We start from the raw sequence: 26,308 nt of genomic DNA, 5'->3' as shown, positions 1-26,308 counted from the left end.
AGTACAAGAAGAGTGAGTCTCCTAAGAGTTTGTGCTTTGAGCGGCTCCTGGGAGACCAGTATTGGATTCCGATGCACCAGTGCAAGTTTACTGTATCCTTTGGACCTTCACATTGACGATGAAACACAGAAATCGCATCGGAATTGAATATAAAAGGCTCAGTGACGACTTAAGTACAAGAAAAGTGAATCTTCTCAGAGTTTGTGCTTTGAGCAGCTCCTGGGAGACCAGTATTGGATTCCGATGCACCAGTGCAGGTTTACTCTATCCCTTGGACCTTCACATTGACGATGAAACACAGAAATCGCATCGGAATTGAATATAAAAGGCACAGTACCGACTTAAGTACATGAAGAGTGAGTCTCCTAAGAGTTTGTGCTTTGAGCGGCTCCTGGGAGACCAGTATTGGATTCCGATGCACCAAAGCAAGTTTACTGTATCCCTTGGACCTTCACATTGACGATGAAACACAGAAATCGCATCGGAATTGAATATAGAAGGCTCAGTGACGACTTAAGTACAAGAAAAGTGAATCTACTCAGAGTTTGTGCTTTGAGCGGCTCCTGGGAGACCAGTATTGGATTGCGATGCACCAGTGCAGTTTTACTCTATCCCTTGGACCTTCCCATTGACAATGAAACACAGAAATCGCATCGGAATTGAATATGAAAGGCACAATACCACTTAAGTACAAGAAGAGTGAGTCTCCTAAGACTTTGTGCTTTGAGCGGCTCCTGGGAGACCAGTATTGGATTCCGATGCACCAGTGCAGTTTTACTCTATCCCTTGGACCTTCCCATTGACAATGAAACACAGAAATCGCATCGGAATTGAATATAAAGGCACAATACCAACTTAAGTACAAGAAGAGTGAGTCTCCTAAGAGTTTGTGCTTTGAGCGGCTCCTGGGAGACCAGTATTGGATTCCGATGCACCAGTGCAAGTTTACTGTGTCCCTTGGACCTTCACATTGACGATGAAACACAGAAATCGCATCGGAATTGAATATAAAAGGCTCAGTGACGACTTAAGTACAAGAAAAGTGAATCTTCTCAGAGTTTGTGCTTTGAACGGCTCCTGGGAGACCAGTTTTTGATTCCGATGCACCAGTGCAGGTTTACTCTATCCCTTGGACCATCACATTGACGATGAAACACAGAAATCGCATCGGAATTGAATATAAAGGCACAATCCCGACTTAAGTACAAGAAGAGTGAGTCTCCCAAGAGTTTGTGCTTTGAGCGGCTCCTGGGAGACCAGTATTGGATTCCGATGCACCAGTGCAAGTTTACTGTATCCCTTGGACCTTCACATTGACGATGAAACACAGAAATCATATCGGAATTGAATATAAAAGGCTCAGTGACAACTTAAGTACAAGAAAAGTGAATCTTCTCAGAGTTTGTGCTTTGAGCGGCTCCTGGGAGACCAGTATTGGATTCCGATGCACCAGTGCAGGTTTACTCTATCCCTTGGACCTTCACATTGACGATGAAACACAGAAATCGCATCGGAATTGAATATAAAAGGCACAGTACCGACTTAAGTACATGAAGAGTGAGTCTCCAAAGAGTTTGTGCTTTGAGCGGCTCCTGGGAGACCAGTATTGGATTCCGATGCACCAGTGCAAGTTTACTGTATCCCTTGGACCTTCACATTGACAATGAAACACAGAAATCGCATCGGAATTGAATATAAAAGGCTCAGTGACGACTTAAGTACAAGAAAAGTGAATCTTCTCAGAGTTTGTGCTTTGAGCGGCTCCTGGGAGACCAGTATTGGATTCCGATGCACCAGTGCAGGTTTACCCTATCCCTTGGACCTTCACATTGACGATGAAACACAGAAATCGCATCGGAATTGAATATAAAAGGCACAATACCGACTTAAGTACAAGAAGAGTGAATATTCTCAGAGTTTGTGCTTTGAGCGGCTCCTGGGAGACCAGTATTAGATTCCGATGCACCAGTGCAAGTTTACTGTATCCCTTGGACCTTCACATTGACAATGAAACACAGGAATCGCATCGGAATTGAATATAAAGGCACAATACCGACTTAAGTACAAGAAGAGTGAGTCTCCTAAGAGTTTGTGCTTTGAGCGGCTCCTGGGAGACCAGTATTGGATTCCGATGCACCAGTGCAAGTTTACTGTATCCCTTGGACCTTCACATTGACGATGAAACACAGAAATCGCATCGGAATTGAATATAAAAGGCACAATACCGACTTAAGTACAAGAAAAGTGAATCTTCTCAGAGTTTGTGCTTTGAGCGGCTCCTGGGAGACCAGTATTGGATTCCGATGCACCAGTGCAAGTTTACTGTATCCCTTGGACCTTCAAATTGACGATGAAACACAGAAATCGCATCGGAATTGAATATAAAAGGCTCAGTGACGACTTAAGTACAAGAAAAGTGAATCTTCTCAGAGTTTGTGCTTTGAGCGGCTCCTGGGAGACCAGTATTGGATTCCGATGCACCAGTGCAGGTTTATTCCATCCCTTGGACCTTCACATTGACGATGAAACACAGAAATCGCATCGGAATTGAATATAAAAGGCACAATACCGACTTAAGTACAAGAAGAGTGAGTCTCCTAAGAGTTTGTGCTTTGAGCGGCTCCTGGGAGACCAGTATTGGATTCCGATGCACCAGTGCAAGTTTACTGTATCCCTTGGACCTTCCCATTGACAATGAAACACAGAAATCGCATCGGAATTGAATATAAAGGCACAATACCGACTTAAGTACAAGAAGAGTGAGTCTCCTAAGAGTTTGTGCTTTGAGCGGCTCCTGGGAGACCAGTATTGGATTCCGATGCACCAGTGCAAGTTTACTGTATCCTTTGGACCTTCACATTGACGATGAAACACAGAAATCGCATCGGAATTGAATATAAAAGGCTCAGTGACGACTTAAGTACAAGAAAAGTGAATCTTCTCAGAGTTTGTGCTTTGAGCAGCTCCTGGGAGACCAGTATTGGATTCCGATGCACCAGTGCAGGTTTACTCTATCCCTTGGACCTTCACATTGACGATGAAACACAGAAATCGCATCGGAATTGAATATAAAAGGCACAGTACCGACTTAAGTACATGAAGAGTGAGTCTCCTAAGAGTTTGTGCTTTGAGCGGCTCCTGGGAGACCAGTATTGGATTCCGATGCACCAAAGCAAGTTTACTGTATCCCTTGGACCTTCACATTGACGATGAAACACAGAAATCGCATCGGAATTGAATATAGAAGGCTCAGTGACGACTTAAGTACAAGAAAAGTGAATCTACTCAGAGTTTGTGCTTTGAGCGGCTCCTGGGAGACCAGTATTGGATTGCGATGCACCAGTGCAGTTTTACTCTATCCCTTGGACCTTCCCATTGACAATGAAACACAGAAATCGCATCGGAATTGAATATGAAAGGCACAATACCACTTAAGTACAAGAAGAGTGAGTCTCCTAAGACTTTGTGCTTTGAGCGGCTCCTGGGAGACCAGTATTGGATTCCGATGCACCAGTGCAGTTTTACTCTATCCCTTGGACCTTCCCATTGACAATGAAACACAGAAATCGCATCGGAATTGAATATAAAGGCACAATACCAACTTAAGTACAAGAAGAGTGAGTCTCCTAAGAGTTTGTGCTTTGAGCGGCTCCTGGGAGACCAGTATTGGATTCCGATGCACCAGTGCAAGTTTACTGTGTCCCTTGGACCTTCACATTGACGATGAAACACAGAAATCGCATCGGAATTGAATATAAAAGGCTCAGTGACGACTTAAGTACAAGAAAAGTGAATCTTCTCAGAGTTTGTGCTTTGAACGGCTCCTGGGAGACCAGTTTTTGATTCCGATGCACCAGTGCAGGTTTACTCTATCCCTTGGACCATCACATTGACGATGAAACACAGAAATCGCATCGGAATTGAATATAAAGGCACAATCCCGACTTAAGTACAAGAAGAGTGAGTCTCCCAAGAGTTTGTGCTTTGAGCGGCTCCTGGGAGACCAGTATTGGATTCCGATGCACCAGTGCAAGTTTACTGTATCCCTTGGACCTTCACATTGACGATGAAACACAGAAATCATATCGGAATTGAATATAAAAGGCTCAGTGACAACTTAAGTACAAGAAAAGTGAATCTTCTCAGAGTTTGTGCTTTGAGCGGCTCCTGGGAGACCAGTATTGGATTCCGATGCACCAGTGCAGGTTTACTCTATCCCTTGGACCTTCACATTGACGATGAAACACAGAAATCGCATCGGAATTGAATATAAAAGGCACAATTCCAAATCAAGTACAAGAAGAGTGAGTCTCCTAAGAGTTTGTGCTTTGAGCGGCTCCTGGGAGACCAGTATTGGATTCCGATGCACCAGTGCAACTTTACTGTATCCCTTGGACCTTCCCATTGACAATGAAACACAGAAATCGCATCGGAATTGAATATAAAGGCACAATACCGACTTAAGTACAAGAAGAGTGAGTCTCCTAAGAGTTTGTGCTTTCAGCGGCTCCTGGGACACCAGTATTGGACTCCGATGCACCAGTGCAAGTTTACTGTATCCCTTGGACCTTCACATTGACAATAAAACACAGAAATCACATCGGAATTGAATATAAAAGGCTCAGTGACGACTTAAGTACAAGAAAAGTGAATCTTCTCAGAGTTTGTGCTTTGAGCGGCTCCTGGGAGACCAGTATTGGATTCCGATGCACCAGTGCATGTTTACTCTATCCCTTGGACCTTCACATTGACGATGAAACACAGAAATCGCATCGGAATTGAATATAAAAGGCACAATACCGACTTAAGTACAAGAAGAGTGAGTCTCCTAAGAGTTTTTGCTTTGAGCGGCTCCTGGGAGACCAGTATTGGATTCCGATGCACCAGTGCAAGTTTACTGTATCCCTTGGACCTTCCCATTGACAATGAAGCACAGAAATCGCATCGGAATTGAATATAAAGGCACAATACCGACTTAAGTACAAGAAGAGTGAGTCTCCTAAGAGTTTGTGCTTTGAGCGGCTCCTGGGAGACCAGTATTGGATTCCGATGCACCAGTGCAAGTTTACTGTATCCCTTGGACCTTCACATTGACGATGAAACACAGAAATCGCATCGGAATTGAATATAAAAGGCACAGTGCCGACTTAAGTACAAGAAGAGTGAGTCTCCTAAGAGTTTGTGGTTTGAGCGGCTCCTGGGAGACCAGTATTGGATTCCGATGCACCAGTGCAGGTTTACTGTATCCCTTGGACCTTCACATTGACGATGAAACACAGAAATCGCATCGGAATTGAATATAAAAGGCACAATACCGACTTAAGTACAAGAAGAGTGAGTCTCCTAAGAGTTTGTGGTTTGAGCGGCTCCTGGGAGACCAGTATTGGATTCCGATGCACCAGTGCAGGTTTACTGTATCCCTTGGACCTTCACATTGACGATGAAACACAGAAATCGCATCGGAATTGAATATAAAAGGCACAGTGCCGACTTAAGTACAAGAAGAGTGAATATTCTCAGAGTTTGTGCTTTGAGCGGCTCCTGGGAGACCAGTATTGGATTCCGATGCACCAGTGCAGTTTTACTCTATCCCTTGGACCTTCCCATTGACAATGAAACACAGAAATCGCATCGGAATTGAATATAAAAGGCACAATACCACTTAAGTACAAGAAGAGTGAGTCTCCTAAGAGTTTGTGGTTTGAGCGGCTCCTGGGAGACCAGTATTGGATTCCGATGCACCAGTGCAAGTTTACTGTATCCCTTGGACCTTCACATTGACGATGAAACACAGAAATCGCATCGGAATTGAATATAAAAGGCTCAGTGACGACTTAAGTACAAGAAAAGTGAATCTTCTCAGAGTTTGTGCTTTGAGTGGCTCCTGGGAGACCAGTATTGGATTCCGATGCACCAGTGCAGGTTTACTGTATCCCTTGGACCTTCACATTGACGATGAAACACAGAAATCGCATCGGAATTGAATATAAAAGGCACAATACTGACTTAAGTACAAGAAGAGTGAGTCTCCTAAGAGTTTGTGGTTTGAGCGGCTCCTGGGAGACCAGTATTGGATTCCGATGCACCAGTGCAAGTTTACTGCATCCCTTGGACCTTCACATTGACGATGAAACACAGAAATCGCATCGGAATTGAATATAAAAGGCTCAGTGACGACTTAAGTACAAGAAAAGTGAATCTTCTCAGAGTTTGTGCTTTGAGCGGCTCCTGGGAGACCAGTATTGGATTCCGATTCACCAGTGCAGGTTTACTGTATCCCTTGGACCTTCACATTGACGATGAAACACAGAAATCGCATCGGAATTGAATATAAAGGCACAATGCCGACTTAAGTACAAAAAGAGTGAGTCTCCTAAGAGTTTGTGCTTTGAGCGGATCCTGGGAGACCAGTATTGGATTCCGATGCACCAGTGCAGGTTTACTGTATCCCTTGGACCTTCACATTGACGATGAAACACAGAGATCGCATCGGAATTGAATATAAAAGGCACAGTGCCGGCTTAAGTACAAGAAGAGTGAATATTCTCAGAGTTTGTGCTTTGAGGGGATCCTGGGAGACCAGTATTGGATTCCGATGCACCGGTGCAGTTTTACTCTATCCCTTGGACCTTCCCATTGACAATGAAACACAGAAATCGCATCGGAATTGAATATAAAAGGCACAATACCACTTAAGTACAAGAAGAGTGAGTCTCCTAAGAGTTTGTGCTTTGAGCGGCTCCTGGGACACCAGTATTGGACTCCGATGCACCAGTGCAAGTTTACTGTATCCCTTGGACCTTCACATTGACAATGAAACACAGAAATCACATCGGAATTGAATATAAAAGGCTCAGTGACGACTTAAGTACAAGAAAAGTGAATCTTCTCAGAGTTTGTGCTTTGAGCGGCTCCTGGGAGACCAGTATTGGATTCCGATGCACCAGTGCAGGTTTACTCTATCCCTTGGACCTTCACATTGACGATGAAACACAGAAATCGCATCGGAATTGAATATAAAAGGCACAATACCGACTTAAGTACAAGAAGAGTGAGTCTCCTAAGAGTTTTTGCTTTGAGCGGCTCCTGGGAGACCAGTATTGGATTCCGATGCACCAGTGCAAGTTTACTGTATCCCTTGGACCTTCCCATTGACAATGAAGCACAGAAATCGCATCGGAATTGAATATAAAGGCACAATACCGACTTAAGTACAAGAAGAGTGGGTCTCCTAAGAGTTTGTGCTTTGAGCGGCTCCTGGGAGACCAGTATTGGATTCAGATGCACCAGTGCAAGTTTACTGTATCCCTTGGACCTTCACATTGACGATGAAACACAGAAATCGCATCGGAATTGAATATAAAAGGCTCAGTGACAACTTAAGTACAAGAAAAGTGATTCTTCTCAGAGTTTGTGCTTTGAGCGGCTCCTGGGAGACCAGTATTGGATTCCGATGCACCAGTGCAGGTTTACCGTATCCCTTGGACCTTCACATTGACGATGAAACACAGAAATCGCATCGGAATTGAATATAAAAGGCACAATTCCAAATTAAGTACAAGAAGAGTGAGTCTCCTAAGAGTTTGTGGTTTGAGCGGCTCCTGGGAGACCAGTATTGGATTCCGATGCACCAGTGCAAGTTTACTGCATCCCTTGGACCTTCACATTGACGATGAAACACAGAAATCGCATCGGAATTGAATATAAAAGGCTCAGTGCCGACTTAAGTACAAGAAAAGTGAATCTTCTCAGAGTTTGTGCTTTGAGCGGCTCCTGGGAGACCAGTATTGGATTCCGATGCACCAGTGCAGGTTTACTGTATCCCTTGGACCTTCACATTGACGATGAAACACAGAAATCGCATCGGAATTGAATATAAAGGCACAATGCCGACTTAAGTACAAAAAGAGTGAGTCTCCTAAGAGTTTGTGCTTTGAGCGGATCCTGGGAGACCAGTATTGGATTCCGATGCACCAGTGCAGGTTTACTGTATCCCTTGGACCTTCACATTGACGATGAAACACAGAAATCGCATCGGAATTGAATATAAAAGGCACAGTGCCGGCTTAAGTACAAGAAGAGTGAATATTCTCAGAGTTTGTGCTTTGAGCGGATCCTGGGAGACCAGTATTGGATTCCGATGCACCGGTGCAGTTTTACTGTATCCCTTGGACCTTCCCATTGACAATGAAACACAGAAATCGCATCGGAATTGAATATAAAAGGCACAATACCACTTAAGTACAAGAAGAGTGAGTCTCCTAAGAGTTTGTGGTTTGAGCGGCTCCTGGGAGACCAGTATTAGATTCCGATGCACCAGTGCAAGTTTACTGTATCCCTTGGACCTTCACATTGACGATGGAACACAGAAATAGCATCGGAATTGAATATAAAAGGCACAGTGCCGACTTAAGTACAAGAAGAGTGAGTCTCCTAAGAGTTTGTGGTTTGAGCGGCTCCTGGGAGACCAGTATTGGATTCCGATGCACCAGTGCAGGTTTACTGTATCCCTTGGACCTTCACATTGACGATGAAACACAGAAATCGCATCGGAATTGAATATAAAAGGCACAATACCGACTTAAGTACAAGAAGAGTGAGTCTCCTAAGAGTTTGTGGTTTGAGCGGCTCCTGGGAGACCAGTATTGGATTCCGATGCACCAGTGCAGGTTTACTGTATCCCTTGGACCTTCACATTGACGATGAAACACAGAAATCGCATCGGAATTGAATATAAAAGGCACAGTGCCGACTTAAGTACAAGAAGAGTGAATATTCTCAGAGTTTGTGCTTTGAGCGGCTCCTGGGAGACCAGTATTGGATTCCGATGCACCAGTGCAGTTTTACTCTATCCCTTGGACCTTCCCATTGACAATGAAACACTGAAATCGCATGGGAATTGAATATAAAAGGCACAATACCACTTAAGTACAAGAAGAGTGAGTCTCCTAAGAGTTTGTGGTTTGAGCGGCTCCTGGGAGACCAGTATTGGATTCCGATGCACCAGTGCAAGTTTACTGTATCCCTTGGACCTTCACATTGACGATGAAACACAGAAATCGCATCGGAATTGAATATAAAAGGCTCAGTGACGACTTAAGTACAAGAAAAGTGAATCTTCTCAGGGTTTGTGCTTTGAGCGGCTCCTGGGAGACCAGTATTGGATTCCGATGCACCAGTGCAGGTTTACTGTATCCCTTGGACCTTCACATTGACGATGAAACACAGAAATCGCATCGGAATTGAATATAAAAGGCACAATACTGACTTAAGTACAAGAAGAGTGAGTCTCCTAAGAGTTTGTGGTTTGAGCGGCTCCTGGGAGACCAGTATTGGATTCCGATGCACCAGTGCAAGTTTACTGCATCCCTTGGACCTTCACATTGACGATGAAACACAGAAATCGCATCGGAATTGAATATAAAAGGCTCAGTGACGACTTAAGTACAAGAAAAGTGAATCTTCTCAGAGTTTGTGCTTTGAGCGGCTCCTGGGAGACCAGTATTGGATTCCGATACACCAGTGCAGGTTTTTCTGTATCCCTTGGACCTTCACATTGACGATGAAACACAGAAATCGCATCGGAATTGAATATAAAGGCACAATGCCGACTTAAGTACAAAAAGAGTGAGTCTCCTAAGAGTTTGTGCTTTGAGCGGATCCTGGGAGACCAGTATTGGATTCCGATGCACCAGTGCAGGTTTACTGTATCCCTTGGACCTTCACATTGACGATGAAACACAGAAATCGCATCGGAATTGAATATAAAAGGCACAGTGCCGGCTTAAGTACAAGAAGAGTGAATATTCTCAGAGTTTGTGCTTTGAGCGGATCCTGGGAGACCAGTATTGGATTCCGATGCACCGGTGCAGTTTTACTCTATCCCTTGGACCTTCCCATTGACAATGAAACACAGAAATCGCATCGGAATTGAATATAAAAGGCACAATACCACTTAAGTACAAGAAGAGTGAGTCTCCTAAGAGTTTGTGGTTTGAGCGGCTCCTGGGAGACCAGTATTGGATTCCGATGCACCAGTGCAGGTTTACTGTATCCCTTGGACCTTCACATTGACGATGAAACACAGAAATCGCATCGGAATTGAATATAAAAGGCACAGTACCGACTTAAGTACAAGAAGAGTGAGTCTCCTAAGAGTTTGTGCTTTGAGCGGCTCCTGGGAGACCAGTATTGGATTCCGATGCACCAGTGCAAGTTTACTGTATCCCTTGGACCTTCACATTGACGATGAAACACAGAAATCGCATCGGAATTGAATATAAAAGGCTCAGTGACGACTTAAGTGCAAGAAAAGTGAATCTTCTCAGAGTTTGTGCTTTGAGCGGCTCCTGGGAGACCAGTATTGGATTGCGATGCACCAGTGCAGTTTTACTCTATCCCTTGGACCTTCCCATTGACAATGAAACACAGAAATCGCATCGGAATTGAATATGAAAGGCACAATACCACTTAAGTACAAGAAGAGTGAGTCTCCTAAGAGTTTGTGCTTTGAGCGGCTCCTGGGAGACCAGTATTGGATTCCGATGCACCAGTGCAGTTTTACTCTATCCCTTGGACCTTCCCATTGACAATGAAACACAGAAATCGCATCGGAATTGAATATAAAGGCACAATACCAACTTAAGTACAAGAAGAGTGAGTCTCCTAAGAGTTTGTGCTTTGAGCGGCTCCTGGGAGACCAGTATTGGATTCCGATGCACCAGTGCAAGTTTACTGTATCCCTTGGACCTTCACATTGACGATGAAACACAGAAATCGGATCGGAATTGAATATAAAAGGCTCAGTGACGACTTAAGTACAAGAAAAGTGAATCTTCTCAGAATTTGTGTTTTGAACGGCTCCTGGGAGACCAGTATTGGATTCCGATGCACCAGTGCAGGTTTACTCTATCCCTTGGACCATCACATTGACGATGAAACACAGAAATCGCATCGGAATTGAATATAAAAGGCACAATACCGACTTAAGTACAAGAAGAGTGAGTCTCCTAAGAGTTTGTGTTTGAGTGGCTCCTGGGAGACCAGTATTGGATTCCGATGCACCAGTGCAAGTTTACTCTATCCCTTGGACCTTCACATTGACGATGAAACACAGAAATCGCATCGGAATTGAATATAAAAGGCACAGTGACGACTTAAGTACAAGGAAAGTGAATCTTCTCAGAGTTTGTGCTTTGAGCGGCTCCTGGGAGACCAGTATTGGATTCCGATGCACCAGTGCAGGATTACTCTATCCCTTGGACCTTCACATTGACGATGAAACACAGAAATCGCATCGGAATTGAATATAAAAGGCACAATACCGACTTAAGTACAAGAAGAGTGAATATTCTCAGAGTTTGTGCTTTGAGCGGCTCCTGGGAGACCAGTATTGGATTCCGATGCACCAGTGCAAGTTTACTGTATCCCTTGGACCTTCCCATTGACAATGAAACACAGAAATCGCATCGGAATTGAATATAAAGGCACAATCCCGACTTAAGTACAAGAAGAGTGAGTCTCCCAAGAGTTTGTGCTTTGAGCGGCTCCCGGGAGACCAGTATTGGATTCCGATGCACCAGTGCAAGTTTACTGTATCCCTTGGACCTTCACATTGACGATGAAACACAGAAATCATATCGGAATTGAATATAAAAGGCTCAGTGACGACTTAAGTACAAGAAAAGTGAATCTTCTCAGAGTTTGTGCTTTGAGCGGCTCCTGGGAGACCAGTATTGGATTCCGATGCACCAGTGCAGGTTTACTCTATCCCTTGGACCTTCACATTGACGATGAAACACAGAAATCGCATCGGAATTGAATATAAAAGGCACAATTTCAAATTAAGTACAAGAAGAGTGAGTCTCCTAAGAGTTTGTGCTTTGAGCGGCTCCTGGGAGACCAGTATTGGATTCCGATGCACCAGTGCAACTTTACTGTATCCCTTGGACCTTCCCATTGACAATGAAACACAGAAATCGCATCGGAATTGAATATAAAGGCACAATACTGACTTAAGTACAAGAAGAGTGAGTCTCCTACGAGTTTGTGCTTTGAGCGGCTCCTGGGACACCAGTATTGGACTCCGATGCACCAGTGCAAGTTTACTGTATCCCTTGGACCTTCACATTGACAATGAAACACAGAAATCACATCGGAATTGAATATAAAAGGCTCAGTGACGACTTAAGTACAAGAAAAGTGAATCTTCTCAGAGTTTGTGCTTTGAACGGCTCCTGGGAGACCAGTATTGGATTCCGATGCACCAGTGCAGGTTTACTCTATCCCTTGGACCATCACATTGACGATGAAACACAGAAATCGCATCGGAATTGAATATAAAAGGCACAATACCGACTTAAGTACAAGAAGAGTGAGTCTCCTAAGAGTTTGTGCTTTGAGCGGATCCTGGGAGACCAGTATTGGATTCCGATGCACCAGTGCAAGTTTACTCTATCCCTTGGACCTTCACATTGACGATGAAACACAGAAATCACAACGGATTTGAATATAAAAGGCACAGTGACGACTTAAGTACAAGGAAAGTGAATATTCTCAGAGTTTGTGCTTTGAGCGGCTCCTGGGAGACCAGTATTGGATTCCGATGCACCAGTGCAGGTTTACTGTATCCCTTGGACCTTCACATTGACGATGAAACACAGAAATCGCATCGGAATTGAATATAAAAGGCACAATACCGACTTAAGTACAAGAAGAGTGAATATTCTCAGAGTTTGTGCTTTGAGCGGCTCCTGGGAGACCAGTATTGGATTCCGATGCACCAGTGCAAGTTTACTGTATCCCTTGGACCTTCACATTGACGATGAAACACAGAAATCATATCGGAATTGAATATAAAAGGCTCAGTGACGACTTAAGTACAAGAAAAGTGAATCTTCTCAGAGTTTGTGCTTTGAGCGACTCCTGGGAGACCAGTATTGGATTCCGATGCACCAGTGCAGGTTTACTCTATCCCTTGGACCTTCACATTGACGATGAAACACAGAAATCGCATCGGAATTGAATATAAAATGCACAATTCCAAATTAAGTACAAGAAGAGTGAGTCTCCTAAGAGTTTGTGCTTTGAGCGGCTCCTGGGAGACCAGTATTGGATTCCGATGCACCAGTGCTACTTTACTGTATCCCTTGGACCTTCCCATTGACAATGAAACACAGAAATCGCATCGGAATTGAATATAAAGGCACAATACCGACTTAAGTACAAGAAGAGTGAGTCTCCTAAGAGTTTGGGCTTTGAGCGGCTCCTGGGACACCAGTATTGGACTCCGATGCACCAGTGCAAGTTTACTGTATCCCTTGGACCTTCACATTGACAATGAAACACAGAAATCACATCGGAATTGAATATAAAAGGCTCAGTGACGACTTAAGTACAAGAAAAGTGAATCTTCTCAGAGTTTGTGCTTTGAGCGGCTCCTGGGAGACCAGTATTGGATTCCGATGCACCAGTGCAGGTTTACTCTATCCCTTGGACCTTCACATTGACGATGAAACACAGAAATCGCATCGGAATTGAATATAAAAGGCACAATACCGACTTAAGTACAAGAAGAGTGAGTCTCCTAAGAATTTTTGCATTGAGCGGCTCCTGGGAGACCAGTATTGGATTCCGATGCACCAGTGCAAGTTTACTGTATCCCTTGGACCTTCCCATTGACAATGAAACACAGAAATCGCATCGGAATTGAATATAAAAGGCACAATACCACTTAAGTACAAGAAGAGTGAGTCTCCTAAGAGTTTGTGGTTTGAGCGGCTCCTGGGAGACCAGTATTAGATTCCGATGCACCAGTGCAAGTTTACTGTATCCCTTGGACCTTCACATTGACGATGGAACACAGAAATAGCATCGGAATTGAATATAAAAGGCACAGTGCCGACTTAAGTACAAGAAGAGTGAGTCTCCTAAGAGTTTGTGGTTTGAGCGGCTCCTGGGAGACCAGTATTGGATTCCGATGCACCAGTGCAGGTTTACTGTATCCCTTGGACCTTCACATTGACGATGAAACACAGAAATCGCATCGGAATTGAATATAAAAGGCACAATACCGACTTAAGTACAAGAAGAGTGAGTCTCCTAAGAGTTTGTGGTTTGAGCGGCTCCTGGGAGACCAGTATTGGATTCCGATGCACCAGTGCAGGTTTACTGTATCCCTTGGACCTTCACATTGACGATGAAACACAGAAATTGCATCGGAATTGAATATAAAAGGCACAGTGCCGACTTAAGTACAAGAAGAGTGAATATTCTCAGAGTTTGTGCTTTGAGCGGCTCCTGGGAGACCAGTATTGGATTCCGATGCACCAGTGCAGTTTTACTCTATCCCTTGGACCTTCCCATTGACAATGAAACACAGAAATCGCATCGGAATTGAATATAAAAGGCACAATACCACTTAAGTACAAGAAGAGTGAGTCTCCTAAGAGTTTGTGGTTTGAGCGGCTCCTGGGAGACCAGTATTGGATCCCGATGCACCAGTGCAAGTTTACTGTATCCCTTGGACCTTCACATTGACGATGAAACACAGAAATCGCATCGGAATTGAATATAAAAGGCTCAGTGACGACTTAAGTACAAGAAAAGTGAATCTTCTCAGGGTTTGTGCTTTGAGCGGCTCCTGGGAGACCAGTATTGGATTCCGATGCACCAGTGCAGGTTTACTGTATCCCTTGGACCTTCACATTGACGATGAAACACAGAAATCGCATCGGAATTGAATATAAAAGGCACAATACTGACATAAGTACAAGAAGAGTGAGTCTCCTAAGAGTTTGTGGTTTGAGCGGCTCCTGGGAGACCAGTATTGGATTCCGATGCACCAGTGCAAGTTTACTGCATCCCTTGGACCTTCACATTGACGATGAAACACAGAAATCGCATCGGAATTGAATATAAAAGGCTCAGTGACGACTTAAGTACAAGAAAAGTGAATCTTCTCAGAGTTTGTACTTTGAGCGGCTCCTGGGAGACCAGTATTGGATTCCGATACACCAGTGCAGGTTTACTGTATCCCTTGGACCTTCACATTGACGATGAAACACAGAAATCGCATCGGAATTGAATATAAAAGGCACAATGCCGACTTAAGTACAAAAAGAGTGAGTCTCCTAAGAGTTTGTGCTTTGAGCGGATCCTGGGAGACCAGTATTGGATTCCGATGCACCAGTGCAGGTTTACTGTATCCCTTGGACCTTCACATTGACGATGAAACACAGAAATCGCATCGGAATTGAATATAAAAGGCACAGTGCCGGCTTAAGTACAAGAAGAGTGAATATTCTCAGAGTTTGTGCTTTGAGCGGCTCCTGGGAGACCAGTATTGGATTCCGATGCACCAGTGCAGTTTTACTCTATCCCTTGGACCTTCCCATTGACAATGAAACACAGAAATCGCATCGGAATTGAATATAAAGGCACAATACCAACTTAAGTACAAGAAGAGTGAGTCTCCTAAGAGTTTGTGCTTTGAGCGGCTCCTGGGAGACCAGTATTGGATTCCGATGCACCAGTGCAAGTTTACTGTATCCCTTGGACCTTCACATTGACGATGAAACACAGAAATCACATCGGAATTGAATATAAAAGGCTCAGTGACGACTTAAGTACAAGAAAAGTGAATCTTCTCAGAGTTTGTGCTTTGAACGGCTCCTGGGAGACCAGTATTGGATTCCGATGCACCAGTGCAGGTTTACTCTATCCCTTGGACCATCACATTGACGATGAAACACAGAAATCGCATCGGAATTGAATATAAAAGGCACAATACCGACTTAAGTACAAGAAGAGTGAGTCTCCTAAGAGTTTGTGCTTTGAGTGGCTCCTGGGAGACCAGTATTGGATTCCGATGCACCAGTGCAAGTTTACTCTATCCCTTGGACCTTCACATTGACGATGAAACACAGAAATCGCATCGGAATTGAATATAAAAGGCACAGTGACGACTTAAGTACAAGGAAAGTGAATCTTCTCAGAGTTTGTGCTTTGAGCGGCTCCTGGGAGACCAGTATTGGATTCCGATGCACCAGTGCAGGATTACTCTATCCCTTGGACCTTCACATTGACGATGAAACACAGAAATCGCATCGGAATTGAATATAAAAGGCACAATACCGACTTAAGTACAAGAAGAGTGAATATTCTCAGAGTTTGTGCTTTGAGCGGCTCCTGGGAGACCAGTATTGGATTCCGATGCACCAGTGCAAATTTACTGTATCCCTTGGACCTTCCCATTGACAATGAAACACAGAAATCGCATCGGAATTGAATATAAAGGCACAATCCCGACTTAAGTACAAGAAGAGTGAGTCTCCCAAGAGTTTGTGCTTTGAGCGGCTCCTGGGAGACCAGTATTGGATTCCGATGCACCAGTGCAAGTTTACTGTATCCCTTGGACCTTCACATTGACGATGAAACACAGAAATCATATCGGAATTGAATATAAAAGGCTCAGTGACGACTTAAGTACAAGAAAAGTGAATCTTCTCAGAGTTTGTGCTTTGAGCGGCTCCTGGGAGACCAGTATTGGATTCCGATGCACCAGTGCAGGTTTACTCTATCCCTTGGACCTTCACATTGACGATGAAACACAGAAATCGCATCGGAATTGAATATAAAAGGCACAATTTCAAATTAAGTACAAGAAGAGTGAGTCTCCTAAGAGTTTGTGCTTTGAGCGGCTCCTGGGAGACCAGTATTGGATTCCGATGCACCAGTGCAACTTTACTGTATCCCTTGGACCTTCCCATTGACAATGAAACACAGAAATCGCATCGGAATTGAATATAAAGGCACAATACTGACTTAAGTACAAGAAGAGTGAGTCTCCTACGAGTTTGTGCTTTGAGCGGCTCCTGGGACACCAGTATTGGACTCCGATGCACCAGTGCAAGTTTACTGTATCCCTTGGACCTTCACATTGACAATGAAACACAGAAATCACATCGGAATTGAATATAAAAGGCTCAGTGACGACTTAAGTACAAGAAAAGTGAATCTTCTTAGAGTTTGTGCTTTGAACGGCTCCTGGGAGACCAGTATTGGATTCCGATGCACCAGTGCAGGTTTACTCTATCCCTTGGACCATCACATTGACGATGAAACACAGAAATCGCATCGGAATTGAATATAAAAGGCACAATACCGACTTAAGTACAAGAAGAGTGAGTCTCCTAAGAGTTTGTGCTTTGAGCGGATCCTGGGAGACCAGTATTGGATTCCGATGCACCAGTGCAAGTTTACTCTATCCCTTGGACCTTCACATTGACGATGAAACACAGAAATCGCATCGGATTTGAATATAAAAGGCACAGTGACGACTTAAGTACAAGGAAAGTGAATCTTCTCAGAGTTTGTGCTTTGAGCGGCTCCTGGGAGACCAGTATTGGATTCCGATGCACCAGTGCAGGTTTACTGTATCCCTTGGACCTTCACATTGACGATGAAACACAGAAATCGCATCGGAATTGAATATAAAAGGCACAATACCGACTTAAGTACAAGAAGAGTGAATATTCTCAGAGTTTGTGCTTTGAGCGGCTCCTGGGAGACCAGTATTGGATTCCGATGCACCAGTGCAAGTTTACTGTATCCCTTGGACCTTCCCATTGACAATGAAACACAGAAATCGCATCGGAATTGAATATAAAGGCACAATCCCGACTTAAGTACAAGAAGAGTGAGTCTCCCAAGAGTTTGTGCTTTGAGCGGCTCCTGGGAGACCAGTATTGGATTCCGATGCACCAGTGCAAGTTTACTGTATCCCTTGGACCTTCACATTGACGATGAAACACAGAAATCATATCGGAATTGAATATAAAAGGCTCAGTGACGACTTAAGTACAAGAAAAGTGAATCTTCTCAGAGTTTGTGCTTTGAGCGACTCCTGGGAGACCAGTATTGGATTCCGATGCACCAGTGCAGGTTTACTCTATCCCTTGGACCTTCACATTGACGATGAAACACAGAAATCGCATCGGAATTGAATATAAAGGCACAATACCGACTTAAGTACAAGAAGAGTGAGTCTCCTAAGAGTTTGTGCTTTGAGCGGCTCCTGGGACACCAGTATTGGACTCCGATGCACCAGTGCAAGTTTACTGTATCCCTTGGACCTTCACATTGACAATGAAACACAGAAATCACATCGGAATTGAATATAAAAGGCTCAGTGACGACTTAAGTACAAGAAAAGTGAATCTTCTCAGAGTTTGTGCTTTGAGCGGCTCCTGGGAGACCAGTATTGGATTCCGATGCACCAGTGCATGTTTACTCTATCCCTTGGACCTTCACATTGACGATGAAACACAGAAATCGCATCGGAATTGAATATAAAAGGCACAATACCGACTTAAGTACAAGAAGAGTGAGTCTCCTAAGAGTTTTTGCTTTGAGCGGCTCCTGGGAGACCAGTATTGGATTCCGATGCACCAGTGCAAGTTTACTGTATCCCTTGGACCTTCCCATTGACAATGAAGCACAGAAATCGCATCGGAATTGAATATAAAGGCACAATACCGACTTAAGTACAAGAAGAGTGAGTCTCCTAAGAGTTTGTGCTTTGAGCGGCTCCTGGGAGACCAGTATTGGATTCCGATGCACCAGTGCAAGTTTACTGTATCCCTTGGACCTTCACATTGACGATGAAACACAGAAATCGCATCGGAATTGAATATAAAAGGCACAGTGCCGGCTTAAGTACAAGAAGAGTGAGTCTCCTAAGAGTTTGTGGTTTGAGCGGCTCCTGGGAGACCAGTATTGGATTCCGATGCACCAGTGCAGGTTTACTGTATCCCTTGGACCTTCACATTGACGATGAAACACAGAAATCGCATCGGAATTGAATATAAAAGGCACAATACCGACTTAAGTACAAGAAGAGTGAGTCTCCTAAGAGTTTGTGGTTTGAGCGGCTCCTGGGAGACCAGTATTGGATTCCGATGCACCAGTGCAGGTTTACTGTATCCCTTGGACCTTCACATTGACGATGAAACACAGAAATCGCATCGGAATTGAATATAAAAGGCACAGTGCCGACTTAAGTACAAGAAGAGTGAATATTCTCAGAGTTTGTGCTTTGAGCGGCTCCTGGGAGACCAGTATTGGATTCCGATGCACCAGTGCAGTTTTACTCTATCCCTTGGACCTTCCCATTGACAATGAAACACAGAAATCGCATCGGAATTGAATATAAAAGGCACAATACCACTTAAGTACAAGAAGAGTGAGTCTCCTAAGAGTTTGTGGTTTGAGCGGCTCCTGGGAGACCAGTATTGGATTCCGATGCACCAGTGCAAGTTTACTGTATCCCTTGGACCTTCACATTGACGATGAAACACAGAAATCGCATCGGAATTGAATATAAAAGGCTCAGTGACGACTTAAGTACAAGAAAAGTGAATCTTCTCAGAGTTTGTGCTTTGAGCGGCTCCTGGGAGACCAGTATTGGATTCCGATGCACCAGTGCAGGTTTACTGTATCCCTTGGACCCTCACATTGACGATGAAACACAGAAATCGCATCGGAATTGAATATAAAAGGCACAATACTGACTTAAGTACAAGAAGAGTGAGTCTCCTAAGAGTTTGTGGTTTGAGCGGCTCCTGGGAGACCAGTATTGGATTCCGATGCACCAGTGCAAGTTTACTGCATCCCTTGGACCTTCACATTGACGATGAAACACAGAAATCGCATCGGAATTGAATATAAAAGGCTCAGTGACGACTTAAGTACAAGAAAAGTGAATCTTCTCAGAGTTTGTGCTTTGAGCAGCTCCTGGGAGACCAGTATTGGATTCCGATTCACCAGTGCAGGTTTACTGTATCCCTTGGACCTTCACATTGACGATGAAACACAGAAATCGCATCGGAATTGAATATAAAGGCACAATGCCGACTTAAGTACAAAAAGAGTGAGTCTCCTAAGAGTTTGTGCTTTGAGCGGATCCTGGGAGACCAGTATTGGATTCCGATGCACCAGTGCAGGTTTACTGTATCCCTTGGACCTTCACATTGACGATGAAACACAGAAATCGCATCGGAATTGAATATAAAAGGCACAGTGCCGGCTTAAGTACAAGAAGAGTGAATATTCTCAGAGTTTGTGCTTTGAGCGGATCCTGGGAGACCAGTATTAGATTCCGATGCACCGGTGCAGTTTTACTCTATCCCTTGGACCTTCCCATTGACAATGAAACACAGAAATCGCATCGGAATTGAATATAAAAGGCACAATACCACTTAAGTACAAGAAGAGTGAGTCTCCTAAGAGTTTGTGCTTTGAGCGGCTCCTGGGACACCAGTATTGGACTCCGATGCACCAGTGCAAGTTTACTGTATCCCTTGGACCTTCACATTGACAATGAAACACAGAAATCACATCGGAATTGAATATAAAAGGCTCAGTGACGACTTAAGTACAAGAAAAGTGAATCTTCTCAGAGTTTGTGCTTTGAGCGGCTCCTGGGAGACCAGTATTGGATTCCGATGCACCAGTGCAGGTTTACTCTATCCCTTGGACCTTCACATTGACGATGAAACACAGAAATCGCATCGGAATTGAATATAAAAGGCACAATACCGACTTAAGTACAAGAAGAGTGAGTCTCCTAAGAGTTTTTGCTTTGAGCGGCTCCTGGGAGACCAGTATTGGATTCCGATGCACCAGTGCAAGTTTACTGTATCCCTTGGACCTTCCCATTGTCAATGAAGCACAGAAATCGCATCGGAATTGAATATAAAGGCACAATACCGACTTAAGTACAAGAAGAGTGAGTCTCCTAAGAGTTTGTGCTTTGAGCGGCTCCTGGGAGACCAGTATTGGATTCCGATGCACCAGTGCAAGTTTACTGTATCCCTTGGACCTTCACATTGACGATGAAACACAGAAATCGCATCGGAATTGAATATAAAAGGCTCAGTGACAACTTAAGTACAAGAAAAGTGATTCTTCTCAGAGTTTGTGCTTTGAGCGGCTCCTCGGAGACCAGTATTGGATTCCGATGCACCAGTGCAGGTTTACCGTATCCCTTGGACCTTCACATTGACGATGAAACACAGAAATCGCATCGGAATTGAATATAAAAGGCACAATTCCAAATTAAGTACAAGAAGAGTGAGTCTCCTAAGAGTTTGTGGTTTGAGCGGCTCCTGGGAGACCAGTATTGGATTCCGATGCACCAGTGCAAGTTTACTGCATCCCTTGGACCTTCACATTGACGATGAAACACAGAAATCGCATCGGAATTGAATATAAAAGGCTCAGTGACGACTTAAGTACAAGAAAAGTGAATCTTCTCAGAGTTTGTGCTTTGAGCGGCTCCTGGGAGACCAGTATTGGATTCCGATGCACCAGTGCAGGTTTACTGTATCCCTTGGACCTTCACATTGACGATGAAACACAGAAATCGCATCGGAATTGAATATAAAGGCACAATGCCGACTTAAGTACAAAAAGAGTGAGTCTCCTAAGAGTTTGTGCTTTGAGCGGATCCTGGGAGACCAGTATTGGATTCCGATGCACCAGTGCAGGTTTACTGTATCCCTTGGACCTTCACATTGACGATGAAACACAGAAATCGCATCGGAATTGAATATAAAAGGCACAGTGCCGGCTTAAGTACAAGAAGAGTGAATATTCTCAGAGTTTGTGCTTTGAGCGGATCCTGGGAGACCAGTATTGGATTCCGATGCACCGGTGCAGTTTTACTGTATCCCTTGGACCTTCCCATTGACAATGAAACACAGAAATCGCATCGGAATTGAATATAAAAGGCACAATACCACTTAAGTACAAGAAGAGTGAGTCTCCTAAGAGTTTGTGGTTTGAGCGGCTCCTGGGAGACCAGTATTAGATTCCGATGCACCAGTGCAAGTTTACTGTATCCCTTGGACCTTCACATTGACGATGGAACACAGAAATAGCATCGGAATTGAATATAAAAGGCACAGTGCCGACTTAAGTACAAGAAGAGTGAGTCTCCTAAGAGTTTGTGGTTTGAGCGGCTCCTGGGAGACCAGTATTGGATTCCGATGCACCAGTGCAGGTTTACTGTATCCCTTGGACCTTCACATTGACGATGAAACACAGAAATCGCATCGGAATTGAATATAAAAGGCACAATACCGACTTAAGTACAAGAAGAGTGAGTCTCCTAAGAGTTTGTGGTTTGAGCGGCTCCTGGGAGACCAGTATTGGATTCCGATGCACCAGTGCAGGTTTACTGTATCCCTTGGACCTTCAAATTGACGATGAAACACAGAAATCGCATCGGAATTGAATATAAAAGGCACAGTGCCGACTTAAGTACAAGAAGAGTGAATATTCTCAGAGTTTGTGCTTTGAGCGGCTCCTGGGAGACCAGTATTGGATTCCGATGCACCAGTGCAGTTTTACTCTATCCCTTGGACCTTCCCATTGACAATGAAACACAGAAATCGCATCGGAATTGAATATAAAAGGCACAATACCACTTAAGTACAAGAAGAGTGAGTCTCCTAAGAGTTTGTGGTTTGAGCGGCTCCTGGGAGACCAGTATTGGATTCCGATGCACCAGTGCAAGTTTACTGTATCCCTTGGACCTTCACATTGACGATGAAACACAGAAATCGCATCGGAATTGAATATAAAAGGCTCAGTGACGACTTAAGTACAAGAAAAGTGAATCTTCTCAGGGTTTGTGCTTTGAGCGGCTCCTGGGAGACCAGTATTGGATTCCGATGCACCAGTGCAGGTTTACTGTATCCCTTGGACCTTCACATTGACGATGAAACACAGAAATCGCATCGGAATTGAATATAAAAGGCACAATACTGACTTAAGTACAAGAAGAGTGAGTCTCCTAAGAGTTTGTGGTTTGAGCGGCTCCTGGGAGACCAGTATTGGATTCCGATGCACCAGTGCAAGTTTACTGCATCCCTTGGACCTTCACATTGACGATGAAACACAGAAATCGCATCGGAATTGAATATAAAAGGCTCAGTGACGACTTAAGTACAAGAAAAGTGAATCTTCTCAGAGTTTGTGCTTTGAGCGGCTCCTGGGAGACCAGTATTGGAATCCGATACACCAGTGCAGGTTTACTGTATCCCTTGGACCTTCACATTGACGATGAAACACAGAAATCGCATCGGAATTGAATATAAAGGCACAATGCCGACTTAAGTACAAAAAGAGTGAGTCTCCTAAGAGTTTGTGCTTTGAGCGGATCCTGGGAGACCAGTATTGGATTCCGATGCACCAGTGCAGGTTTACTGTATCCCTTGGACCTTCACATTGACGATGAAACACAGAAATCGCATCGGAATTGAATATAAAAGGCACAGTGCCGGCTTAAGTACAAGAAGAGTGAATATTCTCAGAGTTTGTGCTTTGAGCGGATCCTGGGAGACCAGTATTGGATTCCGATGCACCGGTGCAGTTTTACTCTATCCCTTGGACCTTCCCATTGACAATGAAACACAGAAATCGCATCGGAATTGAATATAAAAGGCACAATACCACTTAAGTACAAGAAGAGTGAGTCTCCTAAGAGTTTGTGGTTTGAGCGGCTCCTGGGAGACCAGTATTAGATTCCGATGCACCAGTGCAAGTTTACTGTATCCCTTGGACCTTCACATTGACGATGGAACACAGAAATAGCATCGGAATTGAATATAAAAGGAAGAGTGCCGACTTAAGTACAAGAAGAGTGAGTCTCCTAAGAGTTTGTGGTTTGAGCGGCTCCTGGGAGACCAGTATTGGATTCCGATGCACCAGTGCAGGTTTACTGTATCCCTTGGACCTTCACATTGACGATGAAACACAGAAATCGCATCGGAATTGAATATAAAAGGCACAGTACCGACTTAAGTACAAGAAGAGTGAGTCTCCTAAGAGTTTGTGCTTTGAGCGGCTCCTGGGAGACCAGTATTGGATTCCGATGCACCAGTGCAAGTTTACTGTATCCCTTGGACCTTCACATTGACGATGAAACACAGAAATCGCATCGGAATTGAATATAAAAGGCTCAGTGACGACTTAAGTGCAAGAAAAGTGAATCTTCTCAGAGTTTGTGCTTTGAGCGGCTCCTGGGAGACCAGTATTGGATTGCGATGCACCAGTGCAGTTTTACTCTATCCCTTGGACCTTCCCATTGACAATGAAACACAGAAATCGCATCGGAATTGAATATGAAAGGCACAATACCACTTAAGTACAAGAAGAGTGAGTCTCCTAAGAGTTTGTGCTTTGAGCGGCTCCTGGGAGACCAGTATTGGATTCCGATGCACCAGTGCAGTTTTACTCTATCCCTTGGACCTTCCCATTGACAATGAAACACAGAAATCGCATCGGAATTGAATATAAAGGCACAATACCAACTTAAGTACAAGAAGAGTGAGTCTCCTAAGAGTTTGTGCTTTGAGCGGCTCCTGGGAGACCAGTATTGGATTCCGATGCACCAGTGCAAGTTTACTGTATCCCTTGGACCTTCACATTGACGATGAAACACAGAAATCGGATCGGAATTGAATATAAAAGGCTCAGTGACGACTTAAGTACAAGAAAAGTGAATCTTCTCAGAGTTTGTGCTTTGAACGGCTCCTGGGAGACCAGTATTGGATTCCGATGCACCAGTGCAGGTTTACTCTATCCCTTGGACCATCACATTGACGATGAAACACAGAAATCGCATCGGAATTGAATATAAAAGGCACAATACCGACTTAAGTACAAGAAGAGTGAGTCTCCTAAGAGTTTGTGCTTTGAGTGGCTCCTGGGAGACCAGTAATGGATTCCGATGCACCAGTGCAAGTTTACTCTATCCCTTGGACCTTCACATTGACGATGAAACACAGAAATCGCATCGGAATTGAATATAAAAGGCACAGTGACGACTTAAGTACAAGGAAAGTGAATCTTCTCAGAGTTTGTGCTTTGAGCGGCTCCTGGGAGACCAGTATTGGATTCCGATGCACCAGTGCAGGATTACTCTATCCCTTGGACCTTCACATTGACGATGAAACACAGAAATCGCATCGGAATTGAATATAAAAGGCACAATACCGACTTAAGTACAAGAAGAGTGAATATTCTCAGAGTTTGTGCTTTGAGCGGCTCCTGGGAGACCAGTATTGGATTCCGATGCACCAGTGCAAGTTTACTGTATCCCTTGGACCTTCCCATTGACAATGAAACACAGAAATCGCATCGGAATTGAATATAAAGGCACAATCCCGACTTAAGTACAAGAAGAGTGAGTCTCCCAAGAGTTTGTGCTTTGAGCGGCTCCTGGGAGACCAGTATTGGATTCCGATGCACCAGTGCAAGTTTACTGTATCCCTTGGACCTTCACATTGACGATGAAACACAGAAATCATATCGGAATTGAATATAAAAGGCTCAGTGACGACTTAAGTACAAGAAAAGTGAATCTTCTCAGAGTTTGTGCTTTGAGCGGCTCCTGGGAGACCAGTATTGGATTCCGATGCACCAGTGCAGGTTTACTCTATCCCTTGGACCTTCACATTGACGATGAAACACAGAAATCGCATCGGAATTGAATATAAAAGGCACAATTTCAAATTAAGTACAAGAAGAGTGAGTCTCCTAAGAGTTTGTGCTTTGAGCGGCTCCTGGGAGACCAGTATTGGATTCCGATGCACCAGTGCAACTTTACTGTATCCCTTGGACCTTCCCATTGACAATGAAACACAGAAATCGCATCGGAATTGAATATAAAGGCACAATACTGACTTAAGTACAAGAAGAGTGAGTCTCCTACGAGTTTGTGCTTTGAGCGGCTCCTGGGACACCAGTATTGGACTCCGATGCACCAGTGCAAGTTTACTGTATCCCTTGGACCTTCACATTGACAATGAAACACAGAAATCACATCGGAATTGAATATAAAAGGCTCAGTGACGACTTAAGTACAAGAAAAGTGAATCTTCTCAGAGTTTGTGCTTTGAACGGCTCCTGGGAGACCAGTATTGGATTCCGATGCACCAGTGCAGGTTTACTCTATCCCTTGGACCATCACATTGACGATGGAACACAGAAATCGCATCGGAATTGAATATAAAAGGCACAATACCGACTTAAGTACAAGAAGAGTGAGTCTCCTAAGAGTTTGTGCTTTGAGCGGATCCCGGGAGACCAGTATTGGATTCCGATGCACCAGTGCAAGTTTACTCTATCCCTTGGACCTTCACATTGACGATGAAACACAGAAATCGCATCGGATTTGAATATAAAAGGCACAGTGACGACTTAAGTACAAGGAAAGTGAATCTTCTCAGAGTTTGTGCTT

Source organism: Schistocerca nitens, chromosome 12, assembly GCF_023898315.1.
Source record: "Schistocerca nitens isolate TAMUIC-IGC-003100 chromosome 12, iqSchNite1.1, whole genome shotgun sequence".
Lineage (NCBI taxonomy): Eukaryota > Metazoa > Arthropoda > Insecta > Orthoptera > Acrididae > Schistocerca > Schistocerca nitens.
Note: the sequence above shows the minus strand (reverse complement) of the source record.